Raw genomic sequence first — 22134 nt, 5'->3', positions numbered from 1 at the left:
CAGTAGTGAATCTCTTGAAGATTTCTGGGTCATATTTGACAATGTGACATTATTTGCGACATTATTTTAATGATATTTAAAGGACTAGTTCACACAAAATTAAACTCTGCCGAAAATGAACTCGCCTTTCTTCATCAGAACAGATTTGGAGAAGTTTTGCATTATATCATTTGCTTACCGATGGATCCTGGAATGGGTGCTGTCAGAACGAGAGTCCAAACAGCTGATAAAAACATCACGATAATCCACAAGTAATCCACATCACTCCAGTTCATCAGTTAATAGCTTGCAAAGTGAAAAGCTGTGTGTTTGCGGGAAACAATCCCATCATTCAACTTCACACAATGTCAAACCATTGCTTCAGTCTAAAGGACAAGTCCATAACATTGATTGGGATGGACTTTTTTATCCCCTGGAGGAACTTTATCTCGATAGTAGACTTTTTGTGAGAAGCCATGTTTTAAAGTGCCTTAATGGTGGATTTATTTCTTAGTTACAAACATGTTTGATAGATTTGAGTTTGCAGCTCCACTTTCTCACCACAAGAAAAGCCCTGTTTATTTTACATGAACAATTCTCATAAACTTCATTTTCTTATTGCATTGTGTATTTATTATTTCATCTATAAATTAATTTGGTGGTGAAATATGTCCCACACATGTTCTAAGCAACATTCATTCTCAGAACAAACCAAAGAAGACCTGATTTTAGCTTCGACTAGATTTGCTGTTCTGTTGTCTTTTTTGAGCTGAAGTCATTTGTATTTTTTATTTTTTAAATCCGTTGAGGATTCTAAAGAACTTGATATCTGATACCTGATAATAGTAGTAATAATTAGTCCTAGAGGTATTGGCAATCTTTAGTCAGTTTTATATTTAGTTGGACATGTGCTGGCAGAGAGAGATCGTGATGTTGATGCTGCATCTTGTGACCGGACCCTCTGGAGACCCATGAGTGACTGGAAAATAGATTGAAGTTTGTATCAGCTTTCACTTATCATATAAAATGAGTTAATGATCTGTGAAAATGATCATTAAAGGTCAAGCCCATTACATGTTTAACATATTTCTACTTAGAGAATAATATACAAGCCATATCGCTTTACACTTTCACAAGCACTTTTTATAGGCAGCATAGATTGGGTAAAAGCATAATTATAAATTTATTAAGCATCCATCATTTCTAGTTGCTTGTGCTTGGTGTTTTATGAAGGACAGCCTTTAATGCAGTACAAATAACAATAGTGTCATCTGGTGGTAGAACATGAGAATATCACCTAAATATATAATTTTGTTTGTCTTTATCTCAGTCCGATTTTGAATCCTCTTGTATATGAGGCCATAGTATTGGCAAAATATACAGCAATGTGTTAAAATATAAACGGTTTATGTATGGTTTAGCAGTGGTGGACAGTAACGGAGTAGCTTTACTTCGTTACTGTACTTAAGTATATTTTTCAAGTATCTGTACTTTACTGGAGTAGTTTTATTTTTAGTAACTTTTACTTTTACTTCACTACATTCCAAAGCATAAGATCGTACTTTTAACTTCACTACATTTCATAAAACATATCGTTACTCCCTATAATATATCACGTGCTCCGACACGCAGAAGCGAGGTGTGTTCGACATCGGCTGCGGCTGGATGCAACCGATCGGCGAGAGTAGCCGCGTGCAGGTGGGGAGGAGCTGAAAACGGAGATATGAAGCCGGACACGTTGTGGCGCCCGTAGTTTGCTGCAATTACGTCAGTCATGGCAGATCACGTGGCGATTGCTTACTTGATCGCGTTTAATGTGTGTATAAGTGGTGTTTTGGAAGGGTCTTGAATGTTGTTAAGTTGAAGTTACAGCAAGTTGTTAGCAGTTTGCTAACCACATGCAGGTGAAGTATAAACACAGCAAAATAAACTAGAGAATATGAAGAAACCAAACAAATGGAGGAACATAATGTATTATGTATCATTTGTATAGGAGCATACATTTATGACCACATTAGATTGTATGCTTTTAAGATTAACATTTTAGTTCTTAAAAATGCTCATTTGAATAGGTTATGCTGCTGAATACTGTAAAAGGTCTGTATAAAAAGAAAGTCATGCAAAATAAACACACACAAACTTTATATTAACAATAAAGTAAATACAGTAAAACAATATTTAATAAATATGATTTATAAGATGAAGACGACATAAAAACGTATTGAACTGTTTTAAAAGTCCATATGAGAATTTCTGAAACTGAAGCCGACTCGCAATAAACTTGAAACGCACGTCATCTGTGTCATCAGTGAATCCAGCCAATCGTGGATCAGTTGTGTCGTCATCAGAACCTGTGCAGCCGCTCTTCAGAAGCTGCGCTGGCTGAGTTCTCCGGCTACTCTCGAATTGGTCTCGTGGTACTTTGACGGCACACGTCACAGTCACGTGGCGTCAGCGCTGTATCAAGTCGGACAAAATTTCTAACCGGCATGCACTGCTTCAAGTCAGCCGACGATCGGTTTGCGCAAAACTGCATGAAGTCGAACAAGCCTGCGGTGTCTGATTCATCATGAACGAACTGAGTCTTTTCAAAATAAACTTTAATCGGATCGCGAATCGCACCAAACGATTCGTTTACGAATTAGAATGATCCGATTGCAGCTGTTCAAGAGTCGACCACTCACTGATTCAAATGAACCGTTAAGTGCGAGTCTACAGAAGTAAGAACCGGGAGATCTTGTGAGCGCGCGTGCGTCTGATGTTGCTAAAAGTAAGTTATTAATGTCGAAATTTAGGATTAATTATTGTATCTGAAAATCATATTTAGGTCAAAATTGTCAGTTGTTTGGGAACTAAATCCGCTGTAAAGAGTGATCTGTTTAAGCCCACTGAAATGCTCCAGTGCAAACGCAGACACATCAATCAGCGTCTCTGTGTTTTAGGTTAAAAAAATAAATTAAATAACCTTAAACTAACACAGATTAAATAAAATAACTCATGCATGTCCAAATTCCCCGCTCCCGTAATATTAACAGTTTTATTAAAATGCTACCATCTGTTTTTATATTGTGTACTAACAGTAACGTTATACATATGTATATTGTTTGGATTAACTAGACAACGTTAGACAGACATGTTTATTCATAACAGTACTGAAAATAAGTAAATATTGTAGCTGATGCTAAATGTCTAGCTAACAAGCTTGCTGGTGCTAACTTGAAGTAATTTTTATAAATAATGTCCAAATATTTTTATTCAACCACCTATATATATATGTATATAGATTACTTCTAGGGACAAAAGAAAGGATGTGATGTTCAGAACATGGTAACTTGTAATTATCAAAGAGGGGAAGAGATGCACCCCGTTTGGCCAGGGGTGTTTTTACACCACAGACAAGGTTTGAGAAGGAAAAAATCATTATGAAAATATAATTATATTTTCCTTAAAATGTTCTTCCTAACTTCAGGCCTTATTATCATGTCATATATAACTGTGATGTTCTGTAAAACCACAAACTTTAAAACACTTTCACAGATCACAGATTCCAAAATAATATTTGGTAGCACAACTATTAATAGTTCTAATAATAAATCATCACATGAATTCTAAAGATCATGTGACACTGAAGACTGGAGGAATGATGCTGAAAATACAGCTGAACATCACAGAAATAGATTATATTTTAAAGGATATTAAAATAGAAACCATTATTGTATATATTTTATTTTGATAATTTAGAATTATTACTGAAATACAACCTTTTTTGTTTCAAACAGTTCAATGAACAATAATAAATGAAGTACCTGGAGCTGACAATGAAGTAAATGTATAATAATTAGCAAAGATGGTTAATTTAGCGCTGTAAACGCGCGTGTGAGGGGCGGAGACGCGCCGCGGAGCGTCAGACGCGCGTGAGGACCAAACACAGCAGAACGGTAGGAAACTTCACTCCTCTTATTACTTCTCTTTTACTATAGCGATTTATTTTTAGACACGTGATCTGAGTCTTTCATAGATTTGTAGAGTTATTAGAGTATAGAGTTAGAGAAATTGAGTTATTTTTTTTTTTACATTCTTTGGTCGAAGTTTTCAGATCGGCAATTCGGAGCCTGTTCGCGACTCTATTGATTCAGATCGGCACTTCGGACTCTGTTCGCAACTCCGTTGATTCAGATCGGCACTTCGGAGCCTGTTCGCGACTCGGTTGATTCAGATCGGCACTTCGGAGCCTGTTCGCGACTCGGTTGATTCAGATCGGCACTTCGGAGCCTGTTCGCGACTCGGTTGATTCAGATCGGCACTTCGGAGCCTGTTCGCGACTCGATTGATTCAGATCGGCACTTCGGAGCCTGTTCGCGACTCGGTTGATTCAGATCGGCACTTCGTAGCCTGTTCGCGACTCGGTTGATTCAGATCGGCACTTCGGAGCCTGTTCGCGACTCGGTTGATTCAGATCGGCACTTCGGAACCTGTTCGCGACTCGGTTGATTCAGATCGGCACTTCGGAACCTGTTCGCGACTCGGTTGATTCAGATCGGGACATCGGGGCATGTTTGACATTTTTTTTAATTCAGATCTGGACATCGAAGCAGGAAGTGTTTGTCAAACAGTTAATTGGTGATAAATAAATATTTGGACTTGAGGCTTTTTTTTACTTGTCGATTCAGCATGTACATGGACCCACACACAAAGGTGGACACACTCTAGACTTAATCATCAGTAGAGCTCTAAACTTTTCATTCATTGTTATTAAGGACGTTATTCATAACCGTACTGAAAATAAGTAAGTATTGTTAGCTGATGCTAACTGTCTAGCTAACAAACTTGCTGGTGCTAATTTGAGGTAATTTTTTATAAATAATGTCCAAATATTTATATATATATATATATATATATATATATATATATATATATATATATATATAGATTACATCTGGGTAGAAAAGAAAGGATGTGATGTTCAGAACATGGTAACTACAGTAATTATCAAAGAGGGGAAGAGATGCACCCCGTTTGGCCAGTGGTTTTTACACCACAGACAAGGTTTGAGAAGGAAAAAATCATTATGAAAATATAATTATATTTTCCTTAAAATCTTCAGGCCTTATTATCTTGTCATATATAACTGTGATGTTCTGTAAAACAACAAACTTTAAAATACTTTGTTCTTACTGGTGAAAATCAGATGGTCATCTCTGTTTTCTCTCAGGTACATCACAGTGTAGGCCTCACAGTTGACATCACTGTCGTCAACGTAGTCTATATCAACAACAAAAATATATCTTGACTCCATATAGTGGTTATTTTGGAAAACATCCCAGGTATTTTGAACAGTAGAATTATAAAACAAAAAAAAAATGTGCTAATATAAAATAAAATGAGCCTATATAAAATTGCAAACATCTATCTTTCAGTACTTTTTTACTTAAGTACATAAAAAATTTAGTACTTTTGTACTTTCACTTGAGTAAAATTGAAAAAGGAGTACTTTTACTGGAGTAATATTCTATTATACGTATCTGTACTTTTACTCAAGTACTTGATTTGTGTACTTCGTCCACCACTGCTCTTGAGAGAGAACTGATTTGGTTTTTGAGAGACTGTTTGATTGGTGAGCGCGCTGTGCTTATTCCATTCATTCGTATCATGGTAGCCTAAGCTTTCAATATTTGCCTTTTAAATATATACAAATAATATAAAGTGTAGCTATGATGTATTATTATAGGTAAAATTACTCTTGCAACGCTCTGATTTCTGAGAGATAAACAGAGAGGCGACAACAATGCGGTGTTTGATTTGCTCTCTTTTCACTCATAAAGTTTACATTAATTCACTTCTGGCGCTGATCCCCTGGCTCACCTGTTATCTAGCAAACACCAGACTCTGTCAGCTTTAGCCGAGTATTCAGGCAGAATTATTCCTTGAGCGTTATTCGTTTTTTAAGCCATTATCCGTGCCATTCTGAATAAGGTATTCGGCTTCAGGCACAACCCTAATTATTACATTACATATTTTATTTTTACATGCAACATAGATAAGGTCATATAGTAACAGTAATTCTAAAATTCATGTCGTACTTGCAAACACTTTGTATGCATTATGGTTAATGCATGCTGGAGTAGTCGATTGTTTCCGACAGAGCTCGACTATGCAAGCCCTAGTACAGTATGACAAAAATTTTGCTGTATTTATGTGCGCATGTCCAGTAGAGCCAAACGTATCCATTCTAGCCTTGCTGCGCGCATTTGTCATATCCCGAGCTTTGCGTGTGTATGTGCACTGTGCCAATTAGGCATAGTCATATACATTTTTGACCACAGATATAATGTCAACAAAAAATAAAGTACATAAAAATTATTTGACCTTACAGTTCCAAACTTTGTTTGTTTATCCAAGTTTAGCTCCCAGTGTCGAACTGGGGGTAAAACCAGTACTCATTACCAGGGCCCCAAAGGAAGAGAGGGCCCTTGAAAAGTATGAATCTGAAATATATATTTTTTACCTGGATATTTTCATGGGTGGGGGCCATGGGGTCCCATCAGGGCTGCCTATGCATAGGGCCCAGGATCTTGTTTAACGCCCCTGTTAGCTTTAACCCTAATTATACACACTTGAACCTAATCAAGCTCTTACTAGACACACTAATCTTCCAGGTGTTTTAAGGCCAGTTGGAGCTAAACTTTTCAGGACATTGGCCATCCAGGATGTAGCTTGGAGACCCCTGTCCTACAGAGTTGTTACTTTGCACATGCTTTTTGATCATTACAAATAATAATGTAAAATTATTTTCTTAGAATAGGAGATATGCTTTCTCTCGCATCACAAACATTATCAGTAGTTAAGTATGTGGTCTTGAAGAGGACACTTTTTTCTTTCACTTGGACTCGGTCTTGGACTTGGACTCGAAACTTTTGGACTTGGACTTGACTTGGACTCGAACCTCTTTGGACTCGGTCTTGACTCGGTCTCGACTAGTCCTGGACTTGGACTTGACTTGGACTCGACAAAGCCGGACTTGACTACAGCTCTAGTCTCAAGCCTCCAGGTTTTCATCCGAAATATTTTAAACTGTGTTCCAAAAATGAACGAGGCTTTTACAGGTTTGGAACGACATGGGGTTAAAGGGGGGGGTGAAATGCTATTTCATGCATACTGAGTTTTTTACACTGTTAAAGAGTTGGATTCCCATGCTAAACATGGACAAAGTTTCAAAAATTAAGTTGTATGATTGAAGGAGTATTTCTGTTCCAAAAATACTACTTCCGGTTTGTCACAAGTTTCGGAAAGTTTTTTTCGAGTATGGCTCTGTGTGACGTTAGATGGAGCGGAATTTCCTTATATGGGTCCTGAGGGCGCGTCTGCCGGAAGAGCGTGCTCCCGTATAGCAGAGCACTGAGAGCACAACAGACTTCACTGATCAAAGCAAGAGCGTCGCGAAATGTCACAAAAGGAGTGTGTTTTTGGTTGCCAGGGCAAGACAACCCTGCACAGATTACCTAAAGAGAAACAGCATTAAGGGACCAGTGGATGGAGTTTATTTTTACAGAGCATCAACGGAGTTGTGCAAGTGTTTGTGTTTGTTCCCTGCATTTTGAAGATGCAAAACAAACAAGGCCCAGTTTGATGACGGATTTGCACATCGTTTATTTCTTAAGGATAATGCAGTCCCAACGAAAAAGGGTCACGATCGTGTTGGAACCGCATGCGGTGAGTAAAACTTGCTTCAAATATCTCTGTGTTGTTAACTTAGCTATCGGCGCGTAAGCACAACAAGTAAACAACATGCGATGTTGTCATCAAACTGCACTTTCCACATGTACAGCTTAAAAAAAAAAAAACGACAAAATGGAACTTAATCATTTTCCAAAACCGCTAAGCAAATATATATACAGTTTCAGTACATACCACATAGAGCCGCTGTTGTTGCTGCTGCTCTTGTTAAATTTCAGCCTCTGGATCATAAATATACGCTGAATCTGACTGTTAGCCATGGTTTGTTTTTGGTTGGTTTTGTCCTCAAGCTTCCAAACGCTATCAGCGCAAAAGCCTACTGGCTCTCGTGATTCTTTAGCTCCGCCCACACGTCACGCCTACAGACGCTCGTGTTTTTCCGGAAAAAAACTGTACAGACTATCTTTCTCTTATGAATATAATAAAACTAAAGACTTTTTGGAGTTATGAAGGATGCAGTACTACTCTATAGGTACTCAAGATTAACAGGATATTGAGTGAAAACGAGCATTTCACCCCCCCTTTAAGTGATTAATGACAAAATGTTCATTTGGGGGTGGAGTAATGCTTTAACTTCCCTTTTGTGGGAAGTCGTGGCCTAGTGGTTAGAGAGTTTGACTCCTAACCCTAGTTTTGTGGGTTCGAATCTCAGGCCGGCAATAACACAACTTAGGTGCCCTTGAGCAAGGCATCGAACCCCCAACAGCTCCCTGGGCGCCGCAGCATAAATGTCTGCCCACTGTCCACACTGTGTCTGTGTGTGTGTGTTCACTGCTGTGTGTGTGCCCTTTGGATGGGTTTAAATGCAGAGCACGGATTCTGAGTATGGGTCACCATATTTGGCTGAATTTCACGTCACTTTAATAAAAAATTAAATAAAATGAGTTTTATGAGTTTTACAAGAAAATATTGTGTTTTCTTCAAAATGGATCAACTTGCTGTTTCTTTTTAATCGTTTGTGAAATTTAATAGAAATTTCTGAGAAAAAAAAAATTGTATCTCTAAACATTCATGTTCAAAATTATTAGTCAAATTTTGTGCAGAATCTTTTATTCTTCAAAAACAACAATAAACGCTGGCTGTAAGTGTCTGGAAGCTTCTGTCACCTCTACTGCAATCCTGGCCCATTCCTCACTTGAAAAAGATTTAAATTCAACCAAGTGTTTTTAATGAGAATTAAATCTGGACTGAACAAGCTACATTTTATGACTGATCCCTAAACCAGTAAGAAGATTTGGATGTATACTTTGGAAAGGCTGTCCTGCAGAAAAATCTGTAGATCATCAGCTTCAGTCTTTGCTCCCGAGGCATCACATTTCTTGTCAAAATGGCCTGATGCTTCAAAGAAGACATGATGCCCTTCATACAGTCATGATTTTCGAGTTCCAGCAACAGTAAAATGCTCCCATAACAGGACTGGTCCACCTCAAAGTTTGTCAATGGAGGTGTTTTTCTGTTTTCTGTCCAAAAAGTTCCAGTTTGGTCAAATTACTAAACAAAACATTCTTTTAGAAATCTACCCAAATGAATTTTAACATGTTCAAGTCAGCCTTTCAGGCCATACTTGTCTAGTGTTTCTCTTTATACTCAGCTTTGAAGGGTCTTTCCTCCTTTCATGTGGTCATCTTGTAATTCTTTGTCTATACATTGCAGGTTTTTTGCAATTATATAGTGCATTTTCTTCTTAATCCTCAAAGGTTTTCTGGTTTAACATATTTTTAGCTAAGGAATAGGGCTTTTAATGTCTTGGAAGTCTTCAAGTAGCCTTAGACTTTATAATTTACAAATCTCTATTACTTTTGAGAGAGTTATTTTGACTTTGCCATATTTGTTACTCAACTTTAGCTCATTCATGAGCTAAGTTCATAAGCTAATGTTCAGTAATGAATTTTATTATTATTATTTTATTTGTTTCTATTCTAGAGACTTAATTGTGTTTTATGACAATTTTAGTCCCCATCCATACAAATAAGTGACTTACAAACAGCAAAGTTGAGTTGGGGTTGAATAATTATGAAGTAACTGTGTCATTAAAAATTGATTATAAAATCCTGGATCTTTAGGAAAGCTGAAGTTATTCTTGTTGTGTTCTTTCTTTGATTTATATATTTATATTATTATGGTACTATTTTTTAAGCTATTCAAACAGCAGTTCTTCACACTACAGTCCAGTAGGTGGCAGAAATGCACTTTCTGTTGTTTTATACCAACCACCATCAAATGGAAAAGCAGGTGCACTTCAGCACAAGTCATCAAGGTGAATATCCAAGACCAGACCTGAGCATGCCTGCTGTTTTTACACGAACAGCTACAACACAACATAACCTAAAGATAAGTGTTTTGATCACTGATGGTTGATGGATGAAATTTAACAGCTTTTGAGCTTACGAGCACAGGTCATTCAGCATTAGGCCACATGTATCTTTGTTCATTTTGTGTGTGTGTTTATGGCACTTCACTTCAGAACACCTGACTTAGATTGTGGGGAAAAAAACAATGCACTATTTCAGGCCTCCTCCCCCTTCTAGACCAGGCATCACCTAATGCTGACTTTTCAAAAGAGGAAGCCCATTTAGTGAAAGCTCACACATTGTCGGGAAAGTGAAAGTTTCGTTTGTGCAGAAAGAAGAAGTTTACTGGCCTCTTACTGGAAAAGACCCCCTTACTCCACCTAAACCGCATATTTGGCAAACAATCGAAAGTCTCAGCGGGCTGTATTTACAACACCAGAAGGGAAATAAGAGGCGAGGTTAGAAATGTAAAAGTGGGATGACACTGAATGAGTGAATTCACTTGTTGTTGCCAGCAGTTTACAACATCATTTGGGCTGCGCTCAATGTTCTGTTGTATTTGGCTGTGCTTAAACTCTTCCATTCAGTCTATTTCCTACTAAGATTTTCTTCCACAACAGTTTACATTGATTCATTTGACAGACACTTAAAAATGTAATTGGTTTGCGATGCATACAAGTTGTACACTTTTTATCTGCAGTATGTGCTTTCTGAATCAAACCCTTGGTGTTGCTAGTTTTGTTAATACAATTTGCATACAGTATATGTTTTATGCTCACAAAGAGAGAGATGGCATGGTATTTTGAATCATATGTAAAGGTTTTATGTTATTTGCTTTAATTTTTGATTACATTTTCTTTAGCCCTAAATTAATATTCTGTCTTTTATTTACTCACCCCTGTGTTAGTTAATAGCATTAAGTAAAATTTAGTTTTTTTACTTTACACAAAGCTGCTGTAAGACTACAGTTAAAGATACAGCTCATGAAAAATGAACAACATTTATATTGTTCTTATTGCTGTTTCTTTGTTGTTTTGGGAGCTCAGCAAATCCTTCAAAAATATCTTCTCTCCACAAAAAACATAACAGCACATGCATGTGTAAGAACATGATGAGGAGTAAATCATGTTGTTTGTTAATTTTTATTTATGAACTATCCTTTTTACATCATTTACTTTGTTAATGAAAATGTTAGCTGCAAAAAACTATATATATATAAATAAATATATATATATATATATATATATATATATATATATATATATATATATATATATATATATATATATATATATATTATTATTTTTTTTTTTTTTTTTTTTATCATTATTTTATGACATTATTAAAACATCAATTTAATGATAAAGATAATAGATTTTCAAATAATTTGGTTTTGTAATAAAATTATTTGCACAAAAATCTTAAAATCTATAGAAATTTATGCTTAAAACAAGGATATTATGATCTCTATGTTGAATTTATCTGAAAAAAGACTAACGCAAATATACAGTGTCTTGTTCTTAGGATGTTGGGATATTTTAAGACAAAACTACTGATTAAGAAGAAATGTTTTTATATTTTAGTTTTACTGTGGTACTGTAGCAGAAATTGCCAGGAGGGAGCGTTGTATAACAGCTAAAACACATCTTATGATATTACTTATAAAGAAGCCTGGCTTTTAAATTTACACAAGGTTCCTGGCTCTAACAATTCCCTTAGCTTATTATTACTCATCTCATTTCAAGTGTTGTGAGCGCATGGACTTTCCGTTCACTGTCAGTGACCTTTCCCGAACATGTCATATTTTTCTAGCAATGTTTATGTCTGTCCTCCCTCGCTCTGCTGTACATCATGATCTGCGGCCCCTCTTGTTTTTAGAGAGCGTGATATTCCTCTGCTGACACATGACAGATTCTGTGGAATTTCCCCCGAATTTAGCTTCCTGTCCAGTAGAGTATGAATGTGTTTGTTCTGGGAGCTACTTGACGGCGTTTTCTTTTGTGGAATTTATGGAGATCTTGGGCATCTGGGATGATGGACCATTTTTGGGAAATTAATTATTGTGCACACAGCTGTCTGCTTCGGTCAAGCATGTTGTATTTTTTGTATTGATCGTTTCATCTTGTAGTAAAGGGCTGAAATGCTCTTGTGATGCCAGACTGGAGTAAATGGTTCCCATGGTAACAGAGGAGTCTGGCTGCCACCCAGACCCTGCACTGTGCTAGAACAGACAGAGCATTCTGGGATATAATACATCAGAACTACCACCATCACCTTGCCTAACCCTGCCTCCCACACACACGTTTAAGAGTGCAGAGCCACTTGCGTAACTGCATCAATCTGTTATATTTGGAAATGGTATCCATCACCATTCAATAGTATCCATCACCATTCAAGCATTATACAATCACTACAGGTATTTTAAAGCAACTAGTTTTGCTTCAGGATGCAAATCAGATTCTAAATTTGAAATCATATGGTTACTAGAATACTTACTAATCCCAAAATTGTGAAAAATTGTGTATATAACAGGTAATTTTGGATATTCAATTGTGCTTTATTGATTTACACTAACTTTACCAAGACAATTTAATAATGATGTCAAATTAAATCTGTTACATTTTTGTTTAATGAAAATATTTTTTTTTTCATACCGTACTTTGCAATATTGTGTTGCCCAAATTCACTTGTAGCATTAAAAAAAGATTCAATTTCTCCTGATCAACCACAATTTTAATATAAATGCATTCCTAAAGCACAATTATGGTTAGTTGCAGGTTATAATTCGGGTTTAATATTATTTTCCTTGCCGCCTGCAACCTGCCATATGAAAACACAGCTTAATAGCATTATCTCCATGGATCTTCAGGCAGTCATTGGTGATGCAGTATGATGTTTAGCCCACATGACCGCTGTAGTTAGTCATCATAAACCGGAAGATGATTCAGTATCCGACAAGTTCTATAATCATTCTGTGATCATCAGATGAACAAAACAATCTGTAATTTGGAAAAAAACAGGCTGTTTGTTGCCAGTGATTTTAAGCATGTTATTCCTGTTTGAGGAAGTTCTGAGAAACAGGACCAGCTGTTCCTCAGATGATGGATAGATGGCGTTGTAGAGTGAATGAATCTGTGCCTCCTTGGCAAACCAACACAGTACAGGTCGTGTGAATCTGGCTCCATCTCAGAGTGCTCTGAATTTGTCATTCAGTGTGTAGTTACAAAGATTTTTTTGTTTGTTTTATTTGTTCCGCGCTGAAAAGGATGCCGGTGAGAAAGAAGTTGATCTTTAATCCTTGCATTGTTTCATGTTATTATTGTTTATAACATTTCCACTTTACCTAATAAGGTTCTGTTTCAAGTGCTGCATAATAATGACAAAAGCACATCTTGCAATACATTTTTTAAAGACATCTATGAATATCTTTCTCAAGAAGTCATAAGTGTAGAAGTGGCTGATGTGTCATTAGTTCTTGCTCTTCAAGAAGCTCTTTGGCTTTGCCCATGTTAGGGTTCATGAGGAAGGTCAAGCCTTTCAGATATTAAAAGCAGCAAAGCTCTTGGTTTCCTTTCAGAGTTCTTCTCTTTACTTTCATATCTTCCCTCAATTGGTCTGTGCTTTCTTTTAATACCTTCAGAAACTCTCAAGCGGTCGGCTTCATATTGCTTTCATATGCAATTTACCACATTACTATTTACGATCATTCTGGTAGCATGTGAAGGCAGAGACAATGGCTATGTTACATCTACATATTACTAAATAAGTCCATTATAAAATTGTAATTACAGATTCAGATCAGAATTTCAGAATAACATCAAACGCCTCATCTTTACAAATTTACATTAGCACTATTCGCGAAATATCAAAGTAGCTATTATGAAAATTGATTGTACATTTTGAGCACTGGGACAGACAGTTTTTTTTTTTTTTTTTGGCTTCTGGAGAGTTTAAACCGGTATTGCTCAACAAAATTCACCATGTGCTTGGGGTATTCCCAACTGAATATGAAATAACTAACAAAGAGACACTCCATTGCCTCCATCACATCCATTTCTTGCGCTCACAATGTTGACACCCTCAATATTGATGCATCAGTGATTTTTTTTGCCTGTTTCATTTAAATTGTGGAAATGTTTTTGTGAGAAGCCTCTCTAGCGATCCCCAGCGGGATCGCGAATCATTTGAGTCAGATCGGGAGTTCGTAGCGGGATCGCGAATCATTTGAGTCAGTTTGGGAGTTCGGAGCGGGATCGTGAATCATTTGAATCAATTTGGGAGTTCAAAGCGGGTTCGCGAATCATTTGAGTCAGATCGGGAGTTCGTAGCGGGATTGCGATTCATTTGAGTCAGTTTGGGAGTTCGGAGCGGGATCGTGAATCATTTGAGTCAGGTTGGGGATCGCAAATCATTTGAATCAATTCGAGGGTTCGTAGTGGGGTCGCGAATCATTTGAGTCTGTTCGGTAGTTCAAAGGCGGGTTCGCGAATCATTTGAGTCAGATCGGGAGTTCGTGGCGGGATCGCGAATCATTTGAGTCAGTTTGGGGATCGCGAATAATTTGAGTCAGTTTGGGAGTTTGGAGCGGGTTCGCGAATCATTTGAGTCAGTTCGGGAGTTCGGAGCGGGATCGCGAATCATTTGTGTCATTTTGGGAGTTCGGAGCGGGATCGCGAATCATTTGAGTCAGTTTGAGGATCACGAATCATTTGAATCAGTTCGGGAGTTCGTAGTGGGTTCGCGAATCATTTGAGTCAGTTCGGGAGTTCGTAGCGGGATCGCGAATCATTTGAGTCAGTTTGGGAGTTCGGAGCGTGAATCATTTGAGTCAGTTCGGGAGTTCGGAGCTGGTTCGCGAATCATTTGAGTCAGTGCTTTAAGTGGGCCGCCTCGAACGTGCTTTTAGCGTACAGGTATGTTCATTTGGACATCTGTTTGAATAGAGATTTTAATCCTTTGCCTGCACTGCAGCTTTTCAGAGCGCCATTGACAATGCACGCTTCCTAATTCATCCCACCGAAAGCAGAGACTACATTACCCCATACACCGTTTTACAAGTGAAAAGCGCATGTGTCGCTTTTGCCGCTGTTAGTGTCAAGAACTCAACGTGGCTGGAGAGGGTGTGTGAAATGCGTACATTTGGCTCGGTAAAAATACTAATACAGTGAACAACACTTAATATGCTCTGCTGGCTTCAGACTCTGAGTACTTAAAGAACACGATCAGAATCAGCTGACTCGCTAGCTGACAACCCACCGGAATGATATTGGAGGTCAGACGCAAGCTAATGAAGTAATGCAGTAGCTCTTTGTAAGGGTATTTTTTTTTCAAAATCCTTTAGCAAATTTTATTTATGTTCAGTAGTTCTTTCTAGCTCAAGCAAATCCACAAACTAATAAAAGGATTTATTATTAAAGTCGCCTGTTGACTGCTGTATATAAAACCCCTTCAATATAGTTGTTGTTACCTCAGGGGATGAGGGGAGTCATCCAAAAAAAAAAAAAAAAAAACGCTATAATAGAGTCATAATAAATATGATTTTTTTGTTTTATGGATCTGCCTTTTAACAGTATCAAGTATATTCAAAAACTAAACAAATCGTGCCTAAAAAGTGCAAGCATCTAGGCTAATGTAAAGTTACATGATGAAGTCATACTAGTGCGCGTGTGCATTTTGAATGCGTTCTTTCACTGCATTATTCTGTGTATTCAAATTCATTTATGAATGCATGTGAATGATCACAAAATTCAAGATATGGGGGTTAGAAAATGTATATATTTATATCATTTTATGTAGTTAATCAATATCACACGAAGAGTGCCATTTCAGTTTTTCTCCAAAAATCTGCATGATTAAAATGGGATATTAAGTTACTACAAACAATAATTTAATTACAAATACAAAATGTTGCAGAATAATGTAATATATGAATGAATAATAGCCTAAAGAACCTTTGTGCCGAAAGAGTTGGTTCTTGTCATTATAGAACCTTTTTAGCATAAAAGGTTCTTTGGAGTTGAGTAAAGAACCCTATGGTGTATGAAGGGTCAGAAAGCTCTCAGATTTCATTTAAAAATACCTTAATTTGTGTTCCGAAAGATTAAAAAAGGTCTTACGGTTTGGAATAACATCAGAGTGAGTAATTAATGATAGAATTTTCATTTTGGGGTGAACTAAACTTCAAAAACCATGTATTTCTTTTATTGGATTAAAATGATCTTGGTGGTTAAATGCACACTAAATAAAACTTAATACCTTTTTACACATGTGCTGAAAGCCCTTAAAACAATTGCTGTCTGCAGCTTTTTATTTATTTATTTTGAAAGTTTGAAAGAAATTGAAAGTTATTCACAATGAATTTTGGTTGCTGCACGAAACTGGTATAAGTTAGCAACAGCAACTAAGGTTGGTCATTTTTTTTGCAAAATAAACCCAGTTCAGGATGATCGGAACACAGAAGCATATCTTAAATTGAAAATTGATGGTTCGTTTCAAGATCTTATTGAAATGCACCCTCCTCCATTTTCTTTAATCTAGCAATGATTCTGCATGACACATTTGTTCTTAATGGAAAGGCGTCTTAAAGACAAACATGGATTGAGGAAGACAAAAAGCTACAGGAGGTGCTCTGTAACCTATTGGTTCCAGGACCGGCCTCTCTGAACTCTTTCTGTGACCCCAATTTCATCCTATGTCCATGGTCTCTTTGGACGCTGCAGTCACCCGTAATTGGTTTTGACATTCTGTGTTTCGCAGTGTGTGTGAACAAGCTGTCTTTGGTGTACCATGTCCATGAGGTTCATGGGAAGAAGCTAGCAAAGCCCTGCCCAAATCTAAGCTTCCCCCTCCTCTTGTCTCCTCCTCTCCGGTCTAGATCCATTGGCTGGCATCTCTGTGGTGGAATGCTGCTGGGACCCCCTTCTAACCTCCTCTCAACCCTCCCCTTGAGTCCACCCATCCACCCATTAGGAATTCCAGCAGGGCACTGTGGGTGGGATGAATGGCATGAGAGCCAAGGAAATGAAGTAGGAAGTTTTCACAAGAGTTTAGTCTTTGTTTATGACTTCTTTGTTTTTTGTTCTATCTATCTATTTGTCTGTCTGTCTGTCTGTCTATCTATCTGTCTATCAGTCATTCTGTCTAACATTGTTTGTCTGTCTGTCTGTCTAAATGTGACAACGGCCAAAAAACGGTCACATGGTTGATGATGGTTATTTATGATGTCCATACTATGATTTCTGACTGTTTTTGCAGCTCAGTTTTAGTTAGTTAAGACTTCGTGTTAGATCTCCCATCCTGACTTGCTGAAAACTGTGTAAAGCCCTTCTAACACCAGCTAGACTGACCAACTAAGACCAGTACACCAGCTAAGTTTAAAGCAAAAGTTTAGAGAGAATTGGTTGCATTGCTATATTATTTGAGAGAGCATTTCTGCTATGTTTCAGCCTTTTTTAATTTTTCGGCTTTACACTCCCATTACAGTAGTGCAAGCAACTTGAAAATAAAACATTAATTTAATTCTACAAAGCATTTTAGGCATATCCAAATCCATTCCTAAATTAATTTACCTTTAATAAAGCCGTTTATGGGGAGTTTATTGGCTCCACTGTCCTTCTGGGGGCATCGAGTTCAACTAATGCAAAGCATCTGTACAATCTAATGAAAGAAAAAAAACTGTCGTTCATTTATTGTGTGCCATAATTGTCCAAGTGAATGAGCGTGGACCGGTCGGTGTGTTTTGGTCTCACACTGAGTCTGTGGGTTGCATTCTGTGTGTGGCGCGGGACCCCCGCTCCTCAGGACGCTTTTGTGTGGGCCTCCAAAGAGGCCAAGTTCACAGAGACACAAAAGCGGGGAAGAAAACCGGAGGGAGTGGGGTGACAGGGGGCAGCTATCAAAGGATATCAGCACATTCTTACAGCCACTGCTCGCTAATGCATTGTGATTTGAATAGCGGAGCGGGGTGAATGAAATGAAGACTTGTAAAGAAGATGAGAAACTGAATTTGATAATGGATGTCAGGCCTTGTGGAATTCCAGATGCTTTTGAAATAACAGAATGGGGAGTTGGTTCTGTGAAATCGTGAGATAAAAAGATCAGACGCTTTGTTTGATTTTAAGAAACATGGCGCTTCTGAGTTGTTAGACTGCAAAATCATAAATGTGCTGAAAATATATTTCATCCATAAATGACAAGTGTATTAGGAGATAAAGTGCTCTCTTTTCAAACTCAATCTGCTCTTTTTCTTAGCTTTTCTTTGCAGACAGAACTGTACAGTATCTCTCTCTTATTCTGTTTGGGAGTGGGTGAAGAGAGCAAGAGGGGCCCTAAATCAAATAAACATCACAGCCCTGATTGCTTCATCTCTGCTTTCCAAGAAAACCAGACATCCAGGCTGAGAATAAACTCTATTTGCATTGTCTCTTCCGGCCGTGGACCTCTAAGTGTATTTTATTGAATCCGGTCTCATTAGAGAGCTGGACCAGCAGAGATGATGCTGCTGTAGACAGCACTCAACTATAGCACTTATATCCAGAGAGATATATATGAACACTACACTGTGTTTTGGACCCATAATGGATTCTTCCCCACTCTTGAGTCTCTTGTTACTACAAACTCTGTTGTTTACGGCACTGATCTTGCGTGCTCATTAATTACGGATGAGATGGTGGTGTCGTGCATCCTGATTTAGTCATAATGACTAAGTTATTTTCGTTGTGATGGGAGAAGATATCTGCCTTGATCTCTCTGCTCTGTTGATGGCTTGCATTGCTACTACAAAAGCAAAATGTATAATTATCCCTCTGATTAGCATATACTGTAACAAACACCTTCCCATAAATGTACCATAGTAACCATTTAGAAAAAAAAAATGCTGTAGTTAGTTTACATTATAAATCTGTGTATAAATAAAATGACAAAGATTTTGAGAGCCTCTCACATGGGTTGAAGGAGATCTAATATTAATTAGAATAATTGAAACTGTGGTTACCATGGTCACTTTTTTTTGGGTTAGTACAATAGTGCATTTGTTGATTTAAATTAAACTGTGGAATGAAGGTTTTGGCACAGCATGGTCCAGAGTGTCCAAAGAAAGATACACATTTCTGACATTTCTTAACCATAATGTAATTGGAAAGAATGTCAGCTAAACTTGGCATCTAATAAGGACAGATACGCTTCTCTTCAGCCTCCAAACAGCAAAAGACCTTGAGTTTTGAAGGAGGCCAAACCGTCTGCCAGCATTGTCTGTCTCCATGCAGCTAGAGGGAGCAGAGCATGATGGGAGGTGGGATTGTGGGGAGGTTTGGTTCTCACAGGCTTCACTTTCTGAGAATTCCTGCCAACACCCCTGAACACACACACACTCTCACTCTTCAATGCTGTTTCCCAATCATTGCCCTTCAATACAGACCTGTGGAATGAAGGGGGTCACAATGAGAGCCAGGCCACATGAGTGTATTGGTCAGAGCATGTGTATGAAAAAACTAAATTGCATTACATAAAAACTAAATAATATATTTATGTAAATTTATATGTATGAAAATTATATATATGTATGTATGTGTGTGTGTGTGTGTGTGTGTGTGTATATATATATATATATATATATATATATATATATATATATATATATATATATATATATATATATATATATATATATATATATATATATATATATATATAAAATAGTTGATTTTACTGATATTGATAGCTAGGTTGGACCATATTTGCTTATACCGATTAATCAACCGATAGTTTCTTAAATGAACATTTTATGAAAACTAAAATAGCTCTGGGACCACCCAGAATATCTTCATAACACCATAGAAACCATCTAGAACACCTGAGCTACCACCTGGAACACCTTCAAAATGTCCCTGAACCATCCAGAATTCCTTTGAAACTCCCTAGAAACAATCTAAACACCTTAGCAGCCACCTAGAACCACCCAGAATACCCTAGCAATGCCATGGCAACCATCTTTAGCACTTTTTGCATTGTGCAAGTTGATTTGCATTTATTTCTGGTTTGCTTTGTAACACCAGTTTTCTTTGAAGTATGTTGGAGGGATATGTAAATACCCTGATATATTGATTCAGCAATTATTCTGTGCCATTCTACACATCAACGTAGAATGGTATGACAGAATTACCATAGCATTTTTTTTTTGTATGAGAGAAGAAATATACCAATATTACAAACATGTGCAATGGTCTTAATCTGTTATCTTTAATCATAATCTGTAATCTGCCTTTGCAGTCCAGTGTTACACAGGAGATGCTTTCTAGAATCTTTTCCTTTTTTAATCATCAAATAGGCTTATTTGAGTTCCCAAATGCCTCTTCCTCAGCAGTTATCCTATTTGTGGAGTCAGATCTTTTGAAGAACTCTCTTAAAAAGCCTATTTAAAGGTCTGAACAGCATATTGTTCGGCGAGATCAGAGTAAAGCTCAAAAGACAGAGGAAGAAAGAGAGTGAGCATTTGGGGTCATACATCACTTAACTGGTCACATTAACTATTAACAATGTGTATCTGAAGTGCTTAACCCATAGTGGACGGCCGCTGGCTCCCTTTACAATAGTTTAAATCAGTGTAGGACAATGCCAGGGTCTCACAGAGGGCAGGAGATGGGCCGGGAATGAGAGCGTGGCGGCTACCTCTTCCTTTCTCTCTGTCTTCACATGCCATCTCCTTTATGGTCCCCTGTGGCGATACTCCCATGCATCACTGCACAATATCTTCCCTCATTATTTTTCAATTCCACAATTTATCACTTTCTACTGTTTAATGAGCTGCTTGTTGGTGCCCCAGTAATTCAAGACATTACATTTTTTTTTTGAATCCTGGTAAATTGTCTTTAATGAAACCTATTTATTGCTTCATTTCCATGGGACTTTCTTTAACATAAAACATATTAGTATTTAATTGGGCCCATTAAAGAAAAAAAAAGTAGTTCATTCAGTTTTAATGGAATGTTTTGAGAGTGAATTGGTGCCATAGGTCACATGACTCATATTTCAATGACTTAATATTACATTTATTCTCATTACAGCATACCCGTATGAAAATACAAAAGTGTTTGCTTCTACATTATTATCAAGATTAATGATCAACACCTTCCATCTATCCATCCGTCCTCTAAACCATTTTGTATGGGTCATTTATTCATTTATTTTGAAGACAAGGAATATTTTGCTGAAGTTTTTCTACTTTTTTGGAGTTTGACGGCTTCAGTCACTTTCATATGGGAAAAAAAAACGAAACATTCCCTTTTGTTCCACATAAAAGTCGTCATACAGGTTTATGAGGTCATAAAAGAAAGTAAATAATGACATGCTTGTCATATTGTCATATAAAACAATTCATTTGATTAAGCACACTGACATAACCTACTGAACATAACTAGCATAAACTGACATTTAACTACATAAATGGCAATGAGTAATGCAGAGACTTCTGCAAACATCTGCAAAGTATAAGTGGATGGGTTCATACGTTACTTATGAAATGATCATTTTAACAATACAAAGCCATAAAATTATGCATTGTAAGGCTATATTTCATGGTCATAAAATATTTTTAACCATAACTCACACTTTAAACAATCGACTAGCATTTTACTGGCGCATTTTCTCATTGGTTTAGCGTCAAAGTTATTGTAATTTTTCCAATCCTTGTGGATTATGTATTTGTTTAATCTAATGTTTCTCTTTTTCTTAAGGGATCCTCACACCCTTTCCGTGTGAGCTCATAAAAAGAACACTAATGATTTTTGCTCCTTGTCCCCATGCACTTCCGAACCCTCAGCCCAGAGCAATAATGCGCCTCTCTGTGTGTGTGTGTGTGTGTCTTTGGGGGAAGGGATCCTGTTCCTGTTATTGTTAACTGCAGGTGTCCCCACTGAACCCTTTAGCTCCGTCCATATCAGTCATGTTTTTGAGGATTGGTCTCCAAAAATGTTTCTGAGGCTCTGAATCTGAATAGATCCTTCATTAAAGGCGACACATTTAAAGGTTGCAGTTTGTCTTGGGATTTCCACCAAACTGTCAGCGGGCCGCCCCGATGTCAAGAATCGTGTCACAGGGGACTCGTGAAAATAGATCTAATTTGATATTTCATATC

At 37.4% G+C, this 22134-nt stretch overlaps 1 long non-coding RNA gene across 1 annotated transcript in view; it reads left to right on the top strand.

Annotated features, from left to right (window-relative positions):
- The first annotated feature begins 2717 nt into the window (after positions 1-2717).
- LOC113106992 (uncharacterized) overlaps positions 2718-22134 on the top strand; it is a 98933-nt gene continuing 79516 nt past the window's right edge. Inside the window, exons 1-2 of the long non-coding RNA XR_003292606.1 lie at positions 2718-2749; positions 16879-17029. This is a non-coding gene — a long non-coding RNA (uncharacterized LOC113106992). The remainder of the gene's footprint in view (positions 2750-16878; positions 17030-22134) is intronic.

Source organism: Carassius auratus, chromosome 8 (genome assembly GCF_003368295.1).
Source record: "Carassius auratus strain Wakin chromosome 8, ASM336829v1, whole genome shotgun sequence".
NCBI lineage: Eukaryota > Metazoa > Chordata > Actinopteri > Cypriniformes > Cyprinidae > Carassius > Carassius auratus.
This window is presented reverse-complemented; position numbering and strand designations above follow the sequence as displayed.